The following is a 16,364-nucleotide window of genomic DNA, read 5'->3' on the forward strand; positions in this document are numbered from 1 at the left end:
GAGTGCAGTGGCCAGATCTCAGCTCACTGCAAGCTCCGCCTCCCAGGTTCACGCCATTCTCCTGCCTCAGCCTCCCGAGTAGCTGGGACTACAGGCGCCCGCCACCTCGCCCGGCTAGTTTTTTGTATTTTTTAGTAGAGACGGGGTTTCACCGTGTTAGCCAGGATGGTCTCGATCTCCTGACCTCGTGATCCGCCCACCTCGGCCTCCCAAAGTGCTGGGATTACAGGCTTGAGCCACCGCGCCCGGCCTCAGCTATGAGATTTAAGCAAGTAACTGAACCTCCCAGGACTCTAGCGCCTCATCTCTGACATGCAATAGTAACACCTACCCACAGTTTTGTTGTAGAGGTGAACCAAGATGACGGGTAAGAAGCCAGTGCCATGGCCCAGTGTGCACTGGGGTAGCCGTTAGTGTGCGCTGGCACTGGAGGAACTTGAGCTTTGGTCCTGACTATGCCTAATTAGCCCTGTGACCTCTGGTGAGTGTCCCCTAGCCCCTGTCCAGAGCACGTGTGGAATGTGTAGAGGTCGAGATTAGGCAGGATAATTTCCTTGCTTTTCCAGCCACAATAGTCTTGGGCCAGAAAGACTCTGAGACCCTGGTTAATCTTATTTTTGAGCAGCTTAAGCAGCAGTCATATATATTCCTTAGACTGGGCTTCCAAAATTGCATGGAGAATTTTGCAGAACATTTCAACATCATATTTGCGGCTTAGGAATCATTTGGAAAATGGGGCTTCGTCCACTGGGTTGCCTTTTGCCTCTCCTGAGTAGGAAATAGGTTGTGAAATCCCCGAGTTAAAGAACGGGGGTAGAGGAGGAGCTGTTTAGTTCATTCTTTTGTGTCTAAGTAAGATGCCTCGGAAACAGAGACGTCATACAGTGTTAAATCTGACAGGATAGAGGTTATCCTGGCACCTGGGCAGGGCCTGTGCAGAGTATGCCCCCAGAAAGCACCAGGACCATTCAACTTTCAGAAATGGGAGCTCAAAGAGGTGAAGTGACTTGACCAAGGTCACACAGAGTTGGTCTTCCAATTCTAAGGCCAGGATTTTTTCTTTCTAGGGTTCTTTCTAGGATTCTTACTTCATCTGAAATTGCTTTGGGGTGCCACTGTTGAGGACACATTTTTATTAGACACAGTTGTGCTACTGTTCAGATAGACTTAAAAATATATTCATAGCTCCCAGAGACATTATAACCTGGTGCAAAGTTAAAAAGAAAGGAGGAAACTGGATGAGATAGAGCAGAGATTCTTCCAGATGCAACATCCATGATGAAGATCTAGATGCACCTACACAATTTTTCAGTTTCACTGTAGAAGACACAAAGGCCGGGCACGGTGGCTCATGCCTGTTATCCCAGCACTTTGGGAGACTGAGGCAAGAGGGTCATTTCAAACCAGGAGTTCGAGACTAGCCTGGGCAACAAAGTAAGACCTCATTTCTACAAAAGTTAAAAAGAATAGCTGAAAGTGGTGGCATGCACCTGTGGTCCCAGCAACTTGGGAGGCTGAGGCAGGAGGACTATGTGAGCCCAGGAGGTCAGGGCTGCAGTGAGCCGTGATTGTGCCACTACACTCCAGCCTAAGTGGCACCGTGAGATCTTGTCTAAAAAACAAACAAAAAGGCTGGGCCCAGTGACTCACGCCTGTAATCCCAGCACTTTGGGAGGCCAGGGCGGGTGGATCACGAGGTCTGGAGGTCAAGACCATCCTGGCTAACAAGGTGAAACCCCGTCTGTACTAAAAAATACAAAAAATTCACCGGACTTGGTGGCAGGTGCCTGTAGTCCCAGCTACTCAGGAGGCTGAGGCAGGAGAATGGTGTGAACCCGGGAGGCGGAGCTTGCAGTGAGCCGAGATTGCGCCACTGCACTTCCAGCCTGGGCAACAGAGCGAGACTCCGTCTCAAAAACAAACAAACAAACAACAACAACAAACAAAAAAAAAAAAAGGAAAAGAAGACACATTTTAATTGTAAACTCAATCTTCATTTAAAAGGGGATCTCTTTTTCACTCTCCACGGAACATTTTCTACTACAGACGTACTTGGCAGACTTCTCAAGATCTATTACCCAACATCAGTGTGTTATCTAGACATCTAGAAACACACTTCAATATTTCTTCTTTAAAAAACCAAAACTTCAATAGTCATGAAAAACAGGAGCACCTCCTGCTCCGCTCTCTATTTCTCATCAATTCAGAAATTAGTCTGGCCTTTGCCCTGGGGACATGTGTGCCAGGTATTAAGGACCGTTGAGGGACAATCTGTGTCATAGGGAAGGTGACATCTGTTCTACAGGGTGTAGCCTTCTTTGTGGGGCCAGTCTTTTACCTATATGACAAGTCCTCATCTTCCATGTCTGGCTTTCTGCCCTATGGACTTTCTGCCTGTCTCTGAGGATGGTTCTGGTGGCCAAGGAGGAAGCTCTTGGCCTTCAGTTGCTCTCCCATGTCTGTCCATGGTAGACTTAGCACAGAGCAAACCTTTGGAATGGAAAATGCTGGATTTCCCTATGGTGCTGTGGTATTGACCAGCGTGTGTGTGAGTGTGTGTTTGTGTATAGACAGGGGGTGAGAGGAAGGGAGGAAACAAATGTATAAATCACATCTTGCAAATCCTTCCATTCTTAGCCAGCTGTAAACTCATGTCTTTGCTTTTCTCAAGCTTTGATTTATGTGTTGGGATCATGGGGTTTGTGTCCCTTCTTCTGGCTGTAAGTTTGGATTTAGCAGGGTGCTCCATAAAAATGTTATGTGATTTGCATGCTCCGGGCTGATTGAGTTGCATTCTTTATAGGATCGTTTTTTAGATGGATGGTCTCTGTGGGCCTCCATTCTTTTGTTTTCTGGGGTTCAAAGGTCACATCAAAAACCTCCCGGCCTGCTGCCTGATGTGACCTTTGAACTCTAAAGGGCACAAGATCATCAGGCCATAAAATAAGGCACAAACACTAAAGGTGTCATTCTGATTGTCCTCAAAGGACAGGAGTTTAAGGCTTGGCCACATGATTCAGGGTAGAGGAAATACTGAGAGAGCAAAATTCAGGGAGCATCAAACAACGAAATCTCAAACCATAGCCAGGAAGGATATAAAAACGCCTCTGGGGCTGGACACTGGGATAATTGCTAACAGTGTCAGCCATATGTTTCTACAGTGATTTCTGGTAAGACAGCCCCAGAAAGCTCAACCATGCAGACTGCTGGGCTATTTTTTTCATTGCATCACCACCAGTGGGTCCCTGTTACTGTACACTGCCTGCCCTGGCCCACGTAAGGCCAGCAGGAGGGCATTGGGAGGGCCTACATGCTGGCACAGCAGAGTTCACACTCACAGGAAGGACATCAGGGCAAGGCTGAAATCCGAGAGCTGCGACCTGGTGGTTTGGAAGGAAGAGCTCTATCTTTGCTGTTGGTTTTTTAAAAGGGGAAGAAGCACTGGCTTGGAATCAAACCTCCGAAGAGTATGTCATTGGGAAGGGGAAGATCTCTTTGGATAATGATAAAGGTCTCCTTGTGGCCGGCTCAAATTTCAGGGCCAGTCAAAACAAACATGCAAGGGAAATGCAGCGGAGCCCTACAGGGCCCAGCTTGGAAATTGCAGATAAATAAATCCGAACCAGATAAATTAGCCAGAATATTCTAAAACCATAAATGAACTTCTACTGATTTATGCAGAGGTTTCCAAGGTGTTTCAAAAATGCATGTGAGGAGGATTTACACTCCCTAGTGGCATGGAAAATCTTTCACAGCAGCAGGAAGCAGCAAAGCAAGTGTGGCGGAAAGCCCACAGCTGCAAATAACCTGCCGTCCTGGAAAAAGCTCATACTCAGGATGGGGTGTGTGCGGGGGGTCATCCTTAGAGAGACAGCAGGGTTCACTCCCCATTGCACAGAGGGGGAAACCAAGCCCCAAGTCGGGATGATTCAGACACATCTGTCCCCGGATGTTATTCTCATGCCCAAACCAAGTGAAGGGAAGGGATATTTTAAAAGAAGTGGATGTGTAGAAATTTGAGCTTCCACAAAGGGCAGGAGAAAGGGACACTCCTGACCTGAAACTCAGACCTGAGGCTGTGGGTTTGAAGGCTTAGCAGTGCCAGATGGATGCTCAGGAATTGCAGGCCGAATAATTGCAGCTGAGGAATAAGGGGTCCAGATAGGGAGATAAAGAGAGGGAGAATGGGAGGGTGAAGGGATCAGCTGAGGGAAAGAAGAAGAGACTCAGAGGGAAGACAGCTCACGGGGTGGCTAGCTCCTCTAGAGCTGGAGAGGGATTTGTGATATGGAAATAGAGGAAAGACATTTTCTTTGGAATGACTGGGTTTTATTTTATTTTACTTTTAGAGACAGGGTCTAGCTCTGTTGCCCAGGCTGAAGTGCAGCAGAGCTACCATGACTCGCTACAACCTTGACCTCCTGGGCTGAAGCAATCCTCCCACCTCAGCCTCCCAAACAGGTGAGACTCCAGTTGTGCACTACCACACTCAGCTAAGTTTTGCATTTTTATTTTTTGTAGAGACAGGGTTTCACTATGTTGCCCAGGCTGGTCTCGAACTCCTGGCCTCAAGCGGTCCCCCCATCTTGATCTCCCAAAGTGCTATGATTACAGGTGTGAGCCACCACACCCAGCCATGACTGGGTTTTATTCTTAGTCTAGGCCCTCAGTATTTAGGCTTAGCTCGTGGGAAGAGTGAGCAGTGAGGGCAGAGCTCTTCTCCATCTCCGTCTCCCTAGAGCAGCTATTTTAAAGAAGGGTTACAGTTTGACTGTGAGTGGATCTGGGTTCCAGTGTTTGAGGCACCATGTCTTTGAAAGGTGGTATCTGTGCAGGGGTGAGTCCAGGTCTCCTGTCTCCCCTAGTTACCCAATCACCCCCTTTGTCTCCTGACACCTGCTTTCTGAGCGGTTAGAGGACCTCACCTGGGTCCTTATCTATGCTTGGACTTGGGCCACCATTATTAGTTCAAGCCTCTGAGTTTCTCTGGTTTGCTTGAGTGATTAAAAAATTCACTCTGTGGGGAAAGAGGGGGACGGAGCCCGAGGCTGAGGCTGAGAACGCCTTCTGATGGGACCTGTTCTGCACACCAAGTGTGGAGGATGGCTGTCCTTCAAGCACCTACAGAGCTGGTTACCCTGGGCCATGGGCCTGTTTGAAACTCACCTTTCCTCACAAGACCAGGTTAAATACCCCGACCTTTAGGAAGTCTTCCTGGACTAGCCCAGCCCAGGGAATCTTTCCTTTCTGATCACACGGAGTGCCATTCTTCCAGTGTGTATCATGCTTGGTTTAGTATGTTAATCAAGTAGACTGTACATGTGCATACATATTTTTATGTGTACATATCTACATCAACATCGAAAGCCCTCTCCAGCTGGACTAAAGGCTCCTCCAGGCCAGGAACCTTGTCTTTCCTCTTATTCATCTCTCTTTCTAAAAATATTTCTTGGTTAATTGATGTATTGACTTCTTGGGTGCACTGCACATGTTCTTTTGATGGACGTTCATTTTATCAGAAGCTGAGCAGGAGACCATTGATTTAACGTGCTCCCCTTGGGCCAGGCACAGTGGCTCACACTTGTAATCCTAGCACTTCGGGAAGCTGATATGGTTTGACTGTGTCCCCACCAAATCTCAGCTTGAATTGTATCTCCCAGAATTCCCACATGTTGTGGGAGGGACCTAGGGGGAGGTAATTGAATCATGGGGCTGGTCTTTCCCGTACTATTCTCATGATAGTGAATACGTCTCATGAGATCTAATGGGTTTATCAGGGGTTTTCACTTTTGCTTCCTCCTCATTTTCTCTTGCCACCACCATGTAAGAAGTGCCTTTTGCCTCCCGCCATGATTCTGAGGCCTCCCCAGCCATGTGGAACTGTAAGTCCAATTAAACCTCTTTTTCTTCCCAGTCTTGGGTATGTCTTTATCAGCAGTGCGAAAATGGAAAAATACAGAGGCTGAGGCTGGAGGATGGCTTTCAGGCCAGGAGTTTGAGACCAGCCTGGGCAACATATTGAGACCATGTCTCTAAAAAAAGATTTTTTAAAAAAGTCAGCCAGATATGGTGGCTTGAACCTGTAGTCCTAGCTACTCAGGAGGCTGAGGCAGGAGCACTGCTTAGCCCCAGGAGTTGGAGGCTGCAATGAGCTAAGGAGGTGCCACTGCACTCCAGCCTGGGGGACAGAGTGAGGCCCCCGTCTTAAAAAAGGAAAATGCTCCCTCTGGTAGGAAGTAGAATTATAGTTATCAGAGGCTGGGAAGGGTTTGTGTGTATGTAGGGGAGGAGGGGATGAAGAGAGAGTGGTTAATGGGTACAAATGTGCTGTTAGATAGAAGGAATAATTTCTTTTTTTTGAGACGGAGTCTCGGAGTCTGGCTCTGTCACCCAGGCTGGAGTGCAGTGGTGCGATCTCGGCTCACTGCAAACTCCGCCTCCCAGGTTCATGCCATTCTTCTGCCTTAGCCTCCCGAGTAGCTGGGACTACAGGCACCTGCCACCACGCCCAGCTAATTTTTTTGTATTTTTAGTAGAGACGGAGTTTCACTGTGTTAGCCAGGATGGTCTCGATCTCCTAACCTCATGATCCGCCCACCTCGGCCTCCCAAAGTGCTGGGATTATAGGCATGAGCCACCGCGCCAGCTAGAAGGAATAATTTCTAATGTGCAATAGCAGAGTAGGGTGACTGTAATTAATAACAATGAATTGTATATTTCAAAATAGCTAAAGGAGCAGACTTGAAATGTTCCCAACACATAGAAACCATAAGTGCTCAAGGTGATGAAGAGTCTAAATATCCCGACTTGATCATTACACATTCTACACACGTAACAAAGATCATATGCACCCCGTGCACATGCACGAATGTCATGTGTCAATTTAAAGCATGCCCCCTCCCTGTTGCTGTGCTCCATGAGTCTGTGTGTGTGTGGGACATCCACACCCATCACAGCATTGTCCTGTGTCACTTCTACATAACAAGAAGGGCCAGGGCCAGAGGTGGTACTCCTGGAGGGGGGACGCAGGCCCAGAACAGTTCACTTTTGTGGGTGTGAGGAGTGAGTCAGGCTTGGGACAGGAACTCGGACACCTGGGCCCCACCCTCAGAGATTCCAATTGAAGTGGTCTGAATTGGGACTCTGGCCTCAGTATTTCTTAAAACTCCCAATGACTCCAATGTGCACCCAGGGTTGGAGACTGCAGATATATGTACGGTGAAGTCAGACTGTGTCCTGGCTCCTGTGTTTACCTGCTGCTGTACCCGTCAGCACAGGTCTACTGGTCTCTGAATCACAATCCCAAATTAGTGGGAGAGGAAATCTGATTGGCTGAGCTTGGGACCACGTGTCCATCTTGATCCAATTAGCCATGCCAGGGGGATGGGCGATGAACTATACAGCTGCTCCGCCACTGAGGAACCCACCGTTACATCTGGGGTGTATTTCCCACAAATGGGAAGGTCGTGGCTGGGCAGACATCCCCAAAGGTGACTGGCACAGCTGGTGCCATATGCTATGAAACTCTTGTTTGTTTTGAAGTCTGTGAAGTCTTTAAGGGCAGACATCATTTTCTGAAACGCTATGTATTAATCACGATTTCGTTTTCTGTATTTTAGGATGCTTTGACATCTTGGGGCCCTGTGGACCCAGGAAGGGACTGCCCTTCTCAGGGTTGGCTATTTCCTACAGGCAGCAAACAACTTGCCTGCAAGATGCCTTCGATATGCAAACCAACTCATCCCAAGTCCGTTCCCCAAACTGGCTCCTTTCATCAGGCTTAGGAAACCCTAGACATCATCCTCCTGCCCAAAGTCACCCCAGGGCCAGATACCATTCAACTAGGGACCACCCTGATAGCGCAGAGCCTGCTGAAGTTATTCAGCCTATCCAATCTTAAACTTGCTCAGTGGCTTGCCCTGCCTCGCCCGTTCCTTCCCTTGAGAACTACAAATGAAGAAAAAACTTGGCCCATGCTTTTCCCTCACTCCTGCCTCCTGACCCGACCTGGTGCCTCCCTGTGTGGCTCTGAATGGTGTGACATGGTATGTCCCCTTCTCTTGGGAACCGTAAGTAACAAACGATCTTTTCAGTGGTGGTCGTCTCCTAATCTGCTGGCCTTACCATATGATATTGTTTGAATATTTGTCCCCTTCAAATCTCCTGTTGAAATGTAATCCCCAGGGTTGGAGGTGGAGCCTGGTGGAGGTGTTTGCTTATGAGGGTGGACCCTTCATGAACGGCTTAGTGCCATCCCCTTGGTGACTAGTGAGTTCTAGCTCTGAATTTATGTGAGATCTGGTTGTTTAAAACAGTGTGGTACCTCCCCACTCGCTCTCTTGCTGCTGCTCTCACCCTGTGAGATGCCTGCTCTCTCTTCACCTTCTGCCATGAGTGGAAGCTTCCTGAGGCCATCACCAGAAGCAGGCACTATGCACCATGATTCCTGTACTGTCTGCAGAACCGTGAGCCAATGAAACCTCTTTTCTTTATAATTTACCCAGCACAGGTTTTTTTTGTTGTTGTTGTTGTTTTTTTTTTTTTTTTTTTTTTTTTTTTTTTTTTATAGTAATACAAGAACAGCCTAACACATCATCCCTGAATAAGAACAACCTCTTGGGTATGTTTTTAAAAATCCCAGCATCTGGCACAGTACCTGTTACATAGAAGGCAAGTGATAACTACTTGCTGAATTAAATATATGAATAAATGGATGGATGGTTGGATGGATGGATGGATAGACAGATGGACAGATGGATGGACAGATGGGTGGGTGGATGGATGGATGGATGAGAAGGCCCTTGAGAGTTTAGAGGGGGCATGGTATGAAGTTATATGCCTGATCCAGCCCTGGGTGATGGATGCCTAGACCTGTCCGCCCATGTTTCTTCCTCTGTCTTAGGAACCACAGGCAATTACAGCGGGATAACCAAATGGAGAGGACAGGTGACTCCCTGAAAAACAGCAATCAGACCAAGACCTGCAGAAGAAAGGGTGTGGATTCAGTGTCCCAGCTCTTGAGGGCACTGTGTTTATAGGTGGAAATGATGAACGGATGTGCACTGACATTTATGTCACTGTGCTGGGACTTGCTCTCTCTTCTGCTCACAGTCTCTCTATATAGGATAAAAGATTCTGAGCACCAAAGAATTGTCCCATCTAGTCAAACTGGGGGAAACTGACAAACTCCATCTTGGTTCATTAGACCCATGGATGAATTATGGGATGTAGAGGGAAACCGTGCCTGGTGCACGCTTAATGAACCCAGGGGCTCCAGTGATGGATGGATGGATGGAAGTGAACATTCATCTACTCTCACTTGCTCCGATGATGTCATTTTTAACCAACAGTGAACTTCACCCAGAAACCCCAACCCGGACACAGAGCAGAGATAAGGCGGGTGAGAGTGCCTCAGGAGGAATGTTAACCAGATTCCAGAAGCCTGCCAGTCAGTCCTGCTGTGAGTTCATTTAAATGCTCAGTTTAGCTCTTGAATTAAAACAAGACAGGGCTAAAACTTTAATCAATCCGGTTCAGCTGCCACACTCAGGCACGAGCAGAGAATAAAATGAAGGTCACAGGAGAAGTCCAGGAGAGAGAATCTGACAGTCTGTGCAGATGAATGAGGTTATGGCAAATGGCCTTTGAGATGAAAGGGAGGCCCAGGCCGGCAGTTCATTTAGAATAGGAGTGGCCATCTGTCGATAGCTGGGGCCGGATTCCAGATCCTTGCTCTTCTGGAGCATGCAGGGGTGTGTTGGTGTGCATGCGTGTGTGTGTGTGTGTGTGTGTGTGCTCACCTACCAGAGTGGAGAAATAGGTAAGAAGCTGCTAAAAGGAAAAACTCCTCTTCCATGTTCACCTAGTGAGAGATTTATCTTGCTTTAGCAACTAACTTCCGTGGAGGGTTCTTTTCTTGTCTTTTCTTCTTTTTTTGTCTTGTTTTGTCTTCTTTTCTTTTCTTGTCTTGTCTTTTCTCTTTTCTTTTCCCTCCCTCCCTCCCTCTGTCCTTCCCTCCCTTCCTCCCTCCCTTCTTTCCTTCTTCTTTCCTTCTTTCCTTTCTTTTCTTTTCTTTTTTTCTTTTTTTTTTTTAGAGTCAGGATCTTACTCTGTTGCCCAGGCTGGAGTGCAGTGGTGCAGTCACGGCTCACCGCAGCTTCAACCTTCTGGACTCGAGTGATTCTCCCACCTCAGCCTCCCCAGACGTGGAGACCACAGGTATGTGCTGCCACACCTGGCTATTTTTTCTTTTTTTGGTGGAGAAGGGGTCTTGCTATATTGCCCAGGCTAGTCTCATACTCCTGGCCTCAAGTGATCCTCCTGCCTCGACCTCCCAAAGTGTTGGGATTACAAGCATTAGCCACCATGCCTGGCCTTAATTCATATTTCAATGTACATGTTACTTCTTCACAGAATCAGTTGACTTCAGCCTGAATTCCTGAGCTCAAGGAAGGTGTGGGGATTTTGAAACTGGTGCACATACATGATGGTGGGCCAAGCCAGCAGTAGTGTGGCCTTAAGTAGGAGCAAGGATGCTAGAACCCTAATTATTAGGGTTCTCTTGAGGGACAGAACTAATAGGATAGATGCATATATGAAAGGGAGTTTATTAAGGAGAATTGACTCACAGGATCACATGGTAAAGTCCCACGATAGACCATCTGCAAGTTGAGGAGCCAGGAAGCCAGTGATGGATCAGTCTGAGTCCCCAAACCTCAAAAGTAGGGAAGCTAATGGTGCAGCCTTCAGTCTGTGACCAAAGACCCGAGAGCCCCTGGCAAACTACTGGTGTAAGTCCAATAATCCAAAAGCTGAAGAACTTGGAGTCTGATGTCTGGGGACAAAAAGCATCCAGTACAGGAGAAACATGAAGGCTGGAAGACTCAGAAAATCTACTCTTCCATCTTCTTCTGCCTGCTTTAATCTAGCCTTGCTGGCAGCTGATTAGATGGTGTGCACTCAGACTGAGGGGGGGTCTGCCTTTCCCAGCCCACTGACTCAAATGTTAATCTCCTTTGGCAACGCCCTCACAGACATACCCAGGAACAGTAGTTTGCATCTCTCAATCCAATCAAGTTGACAATATTAACCATCACAGATGCAAAGCAGGGGAAAAAGGGACGCCAGGGTCCCAAGACCAGCTTCTCCTCTGAACTGTGCTCAGCACCCTGCAAGCAAAGGTATGGGGAAAGCCAACAGTCTGCTGTGGCTTAGAAAAGGCCCAGAGGTAGGCAGTGGAAAGTGGACATAGAGGCTAGTGGTGTGGAACCAGGAGGATGCAGTGGAGGCCTCGAGGACCATCAACCACATCCAAACACTGTCCCCCAAGGCACACTACTCTCATTGCCTTGACCCCTCAGTGCCCTCTAGGACTTAGACACCATGCTAGGAAAGGAGACAAGCCCTGTGTTAACCAAGGCTGCCTCTGTCCTGTCTGTCCAGACAGCCCATCCACCGTGCCTTGGCCTACCTGCTTTCTCTCTGACTTTCTCCCTCCCACCATCTCTTTCCCTCTCTCTCACGTGCTCCAGCCACACTGGTCTTCTTAGAGGTCTGGCAATGCCAACACACACTTCTGTCTCGGCCTTTGCACTCGCTGTTCTTGGAATGCTCTATGCCCAAATATGCTCAGGGCTCCCTTCCCACTTCAACTGCTCATATATCATGTTTTCAGAAAGGCCTTCTCTGATCACCTTATTTAAAATAATTCCACCATCCATCACTCTCTGTCCTGTTTTATTTGTCTTCGGAGAACTTATCACCACTGACATCATATACATATATGCATACACACACACGTATCACACACAGGTGCACACACACACACACATATATATATGTATATGTCTGTGTATATATATGCATGTCTCAGAGATATTGTGGGTTTAGTTCTAGACCTCCACAATAAAGCAAATATTATGATAAAGTGAGTCGCATACATTGCCCAGATCTCTCAGAGGAATCACTATGGCAGCTATATAGCCTTATAAAATGTATTTCTTAAATAATACAACTTCAAGGTCAAAATTACTCCTTGATCCATAAGCCCCAGAATAGATTTTGTGTTAGTAGGCTGAAAACGACATTAATCTTCTTATATATCTCCATCAGAGCTCTTGGGTGCTTAGGTGCATGGTCAAATATTTTGAAAGGGTTTTTTTGTTTGTTTGTTTGTTTCTGAGCAGTAGGTTTCAACAGTGGAATTAAAATGTTCAGTAAACTGTGCTATAAGCAGATGTGCTATTAGCCAGGCTTTGTTGTTTCATTTCCAGAGCACAGGGAGAGTAGATTTAGCATCATTCTTAAGGGGCCTAGGATTTTCAGAACGGAAAATGAGCATTGGCTTCAACTTAAAGTCACCAGCTGCATTAGAACCTAACAAGAGAGTCAGTCTGTCCTTTGAAGCTTTGAAGCCAGGCATTGACTTATCCTCTCCAGCTATAAAAGTCTTAGATGGCATCTTCTTCCAATATAAGGGTGTTTCATCTACATTGAAAATCTGTTAGTGTGGCTGCCTTCATCAATAATCTTAGTTAGATCTTCTGGATAACTTGCCGCAGCTTCTCCATCAGCACTTGCTGCTTTACCTGAAGTGCTGATGTTTGTGGAAATGGCTCCTTTCGTTATACCTCCTGAACCAAACTTTGCTAGCTTCCAACTCCTCTTCTCTTCCTCTTCTTCCCTCCTCCTTCTTTTTCCTCTCCTCCTCCTTCTTCTTCCTCACCTCCTCCTCCTCCTCCTCCGCCTCCTTCTCCCCTCCCCTCCCCTCCCATCCTGTCCCCTCCTCTCCTCTCCTCTCCTCTCCTCTCCTCTCCTCTCCTCTCCTCTCCTCTCCTCTCCTCTCTTGTCCTCTCCTCTCCTTTCCTCTCTTGTCCTCTCCTCTCAGTGTTTATAGAATTGGAGAGATTTACGGCCTTGTTCTGGATTAGGCTTTGGCTTAAGGGAATGCTGTGGCTGGTTGGATCTTCTATCCAGACCAACTACAACTTTCTCTACATCGGTAATAAGGCTGTTTCGCTTTCTTATCATCTGTATGTTCACTGGAGTGGCACATTTAATTTCCTTCAAGAACTTTTTCTTTGCATTTTCAACTTGACTAACTGGCACAAGAGGCTTAGCTTTTAGCCTGTCTTGGCTTTCAGTGTGTCTTCCTCACTGTTTAATTATAGCTTTTGATTTAAAGTGAGAGTTGTGTGACTTTTACTTTCACTTGAACACTTAGAGCCCCTTGTAGGGCTATTCATTGGCCTAATTTCAATATTTGTGTGTCTCAGGGTATAGGGAGGCCGAACAGTCAGAACACATAATATTCATCTGTTAAGTTCGCTGTCTTGTATGGGTGCGGTTAGTGGTACCGAAAAACAATGATAATAGTAACAGCAAAGATCACTGATCACAGACCACTGTAACAGATACAATAATGATGAAAAAGCTCAAAGTATTACGAAAATTACCAAAAGGTGACGCAGAATCATGAAGTGAGCATATGCTGTCGGAAAGATGGCCAGGACAGACTTGCTCCATGCATGGTTGCCGCAAACCTTCAATTTGTAAAACGCACAATGTCTGTGAGGCGCGCTGTAGTGAGGCATGCCTGCATATTTGTTTATTTGTTGACATCTATTTTCCCCCATTAGAACGTTATTCCACAGAAGCAAGGACTTGGTCTTCTTCATTCACTGCTGCATCCACAGTGCTCAGGACAGCGCCTGTGCAGGAACCCCTCCTGAATGACTGGCATTTGCACACAGCCTTCTCCACTGCACCACGTGGACACAAGCAGTGTAGGGGATGCAGCGTCCATCTGCCCCCTGCTGCTCCTGTCGCAGCCTTCTGCCTTCAGGACCCACCATTTAAGCCTCTTCTTCCTTCTCTACCTCTCCACTGCCTCAATCCAGAGAAACTTTATCCAGCCTGGGGCAGGGCTGTCTGGCTCTGACTGATCACATATTCTCCTAAATCTATTATTTATGCCTAAACCGTATGCCCTGAGTCTTTCAGGCCTGAGGCTTCTTATGCTCAAAAGCTGGGCTTTGAAATACAGAAAGCTTCTTCCCCCCTTAAAACTATGGTCTCTGCTGTGAGTTTCCAGAAGCCTATTTTGTAACACAGAAGTGAAAGCTTGATTCCTTTTACTGTATTTTGCAATGTCATCACTTCACTAATGCAAGGCATGTGAATGTCCCTGCGGCTGCCTATACCAGAGGGCAGGCCAAGGGGTTAGTAAGTAGGGTGAGGTTCGTGGATCAAAATATTATTTGTCACATACTCTGTAGTACAGGAACTCTCACTAAGTATTGCAAGTGTAAATGACCTTGGAAGCACTTTCTAGTTGGAGCCACAGCATTGGCAAACAAAGCTAAAAATAATAAACCCAGTGTTGCTGGGGACGTGGGAAACACCATGCATTAGGGATGCTGCACTCCTTTGCTCCGATATTTCTGGAAAGCAGTCTGGTAATAGTGTATCAAGAACTATCAACATTATCCCCTGATGATGCATTGGTAATACCACTTTGGGAGATCTACTCCATAAGCATAAGCCAAAAGAAGCAAAAGAAAAACCATAATCTTGTTCAAAGATGATCATGGCATTATTTAGAAACAATGAAAATATCCCAGACAGGAAAGTGGTTAAGCACTATGATCTGTCAAGACAATGGGATAGTAGCTAAATCTTTGGGCTTAGGGTAGGATAACTACTTTAACAAATAACCACAAACCTTGGTGGCTTAGCACAATAAAGTTTATTTCTTACACACATTGCAACTCAATGTAGGTCAGTTGGGGAGACAGGTTTCCGTATGCCATCACTCAGGGACCTAGGCTTCTGTGTTTATTGGCTCCACCATTTCCTCCCTGGGTCTGATAGATCCATGAGGGAAGAGAGTGAGAACAGAGGATTCCAAGGGAGGTTTCACGAGCCAGATTCAGAGGTCTGGAGGCAACATTACTTCTACCCACATTCTAGGAGTCAGAACGCAGTCACATGGCCACATCTAACTACAAGGGAGGCTGGGAAATGTAGTCTTGCTATAAGCCCGGGGTGAAAGGGGAATTGTCTGATGAACACATAGCAGTGATTGCCACACTGTCAACAAGTTACATATGTTGACTATGCTGACACATGAGCACTTAAATATTAAATCATATTAAATAGACAAAGCAAAACACAGAAACACTAATTAGGACTGATTACTAATAACTGTATACTTGCAATTATGTATACTGACCAACTCAGAAGTGATTTTAAAGTATTGTGGGCTTTGTAGTTGTATGTTTTGTCCTTACTGTAAAAAGAAAAATTCACAGGGCAGATAAAACTGTGGTTATGGATTCATGTGACCAGATGTGGAATTGCATTATGGTGTTTACCTTTTTGAAACTTTTTCATTGAAAACATAGAAGCTTGTTTGCAGCAACATGGATGAACCCGGAGGTCATTGTGCTAAGTGAAATAAGCTAGATATGGAAGGACAAATACTGTATGATCTCACGCATATGTGGAATCTAAAAAAGTTGAACTCATTGAGGTGGAGAGTAGAACAGCAGTTGCCAGGGGGTGGGGGCTGGAGAAAACAGGGAGACATGCTCAAAGGGTTCAATGTTAGTTATAAGATGACCAAGTGCTGAAAATCTAATGGACAGATGGTAATGGATGTATTAATTAATTTGATCGTGGTTATCATTATACAATGTCTACATATATCAAATCATCACATTGTAGACCTTGAGTATATTCAGTCTCTGTTAGTTAAATATTTTAAAATAAAAAATTTAAAAACATAAATGGAGTATCAGTATGAAAAAATAAAAAGAGTTTTCTCAGTTCTATTTTTCTGATTATAAAATAAATACCTGTTATTGTAGAAAATTAGAAAAGTGTTTTTTAAAGTATGTACTATTCTTCAGCTCACTGGTAAACACTGATGATACCACTTTACAGTTCTTTCTCCTAGGCATATATTTATATATTTAAGATGCTGTAGACTATTTTGCAGGCAGCATTTGTCATTTATCACTATTGCATAGGTATTTTTCCTTGTCACTAAAATTATTTTTCAATTTTAATGTCTTTACAATATTTCATTATATAGATGCACTAAAATTTAAGCCACTCTCTGGGTGAGGGACATTGTTCCCATATTTTGCTGGTATAACTCACTCTCTAAGGATTATCTTTTACAAACAGCTTAGCCCACATTTTTAATTACTTTATAGGATGAAGTCCTTAAAAAGGAATTACCAGGTCAGAAAACATGAGTGGTTTCAAGGTTCTTGATACACATTGCCCAAACTGCCTTCCGGAAAGGTCATATAATTTATATTCCTCTCTCAGTTCACTTTTATAGTATCCAGTACTAT

General features: G+C 45.7%; 1 protein-coding gene across 2 annotated transcripts in view; it reads left to right on the forward strand.

Moving 5' to 3' along the window:
* Positions 1 to 14,401, forward strand: part of FECH (ferrochelatase) — a 64,813-nt gene extending 50,412 nt beyond the window's left edge. Inside the window, exons 11-15 of one of the 2 annotated variants that reach the window (XR_013408122.1) lie at positions 4,350 to 4,461; positions 5,829 to 5,882; positions 7,620 to 9,460; positions 10,121 to 10,218; positions 13,638 to 14,401. The gene's annotated coding sequence lies outside the window, so the exon portion shown is untranslated. Of the gene's footprint in view, positions 1 to 4,349; positions 4,462 to 5,828; positions 5,883 to 7,619; positions 9,461 to 10,120; positions 10,219 to 13,637 lie in introns of those variants that run through there. The other variant, XR_013408123.1, reaches the window with a different exon arrangement.
* Positions 14,402 to 16,364: the final 1,963 nt, after the last annotated feature.

Source organism: Macaca mulatta, chromosome 18, assembly GCF_049350105.2.
Source record: "Macaca mulatta isolate MMU2019108-1 chromosome 18, T2T-MMU8v2.0, whole genome shotgun sequence".
Lineage (NCBI taxonomy): Eukaryota > Metazoa > Chordata > Mammalia > Primates > Cercopithecidae > Macaca > Macaca mulatta.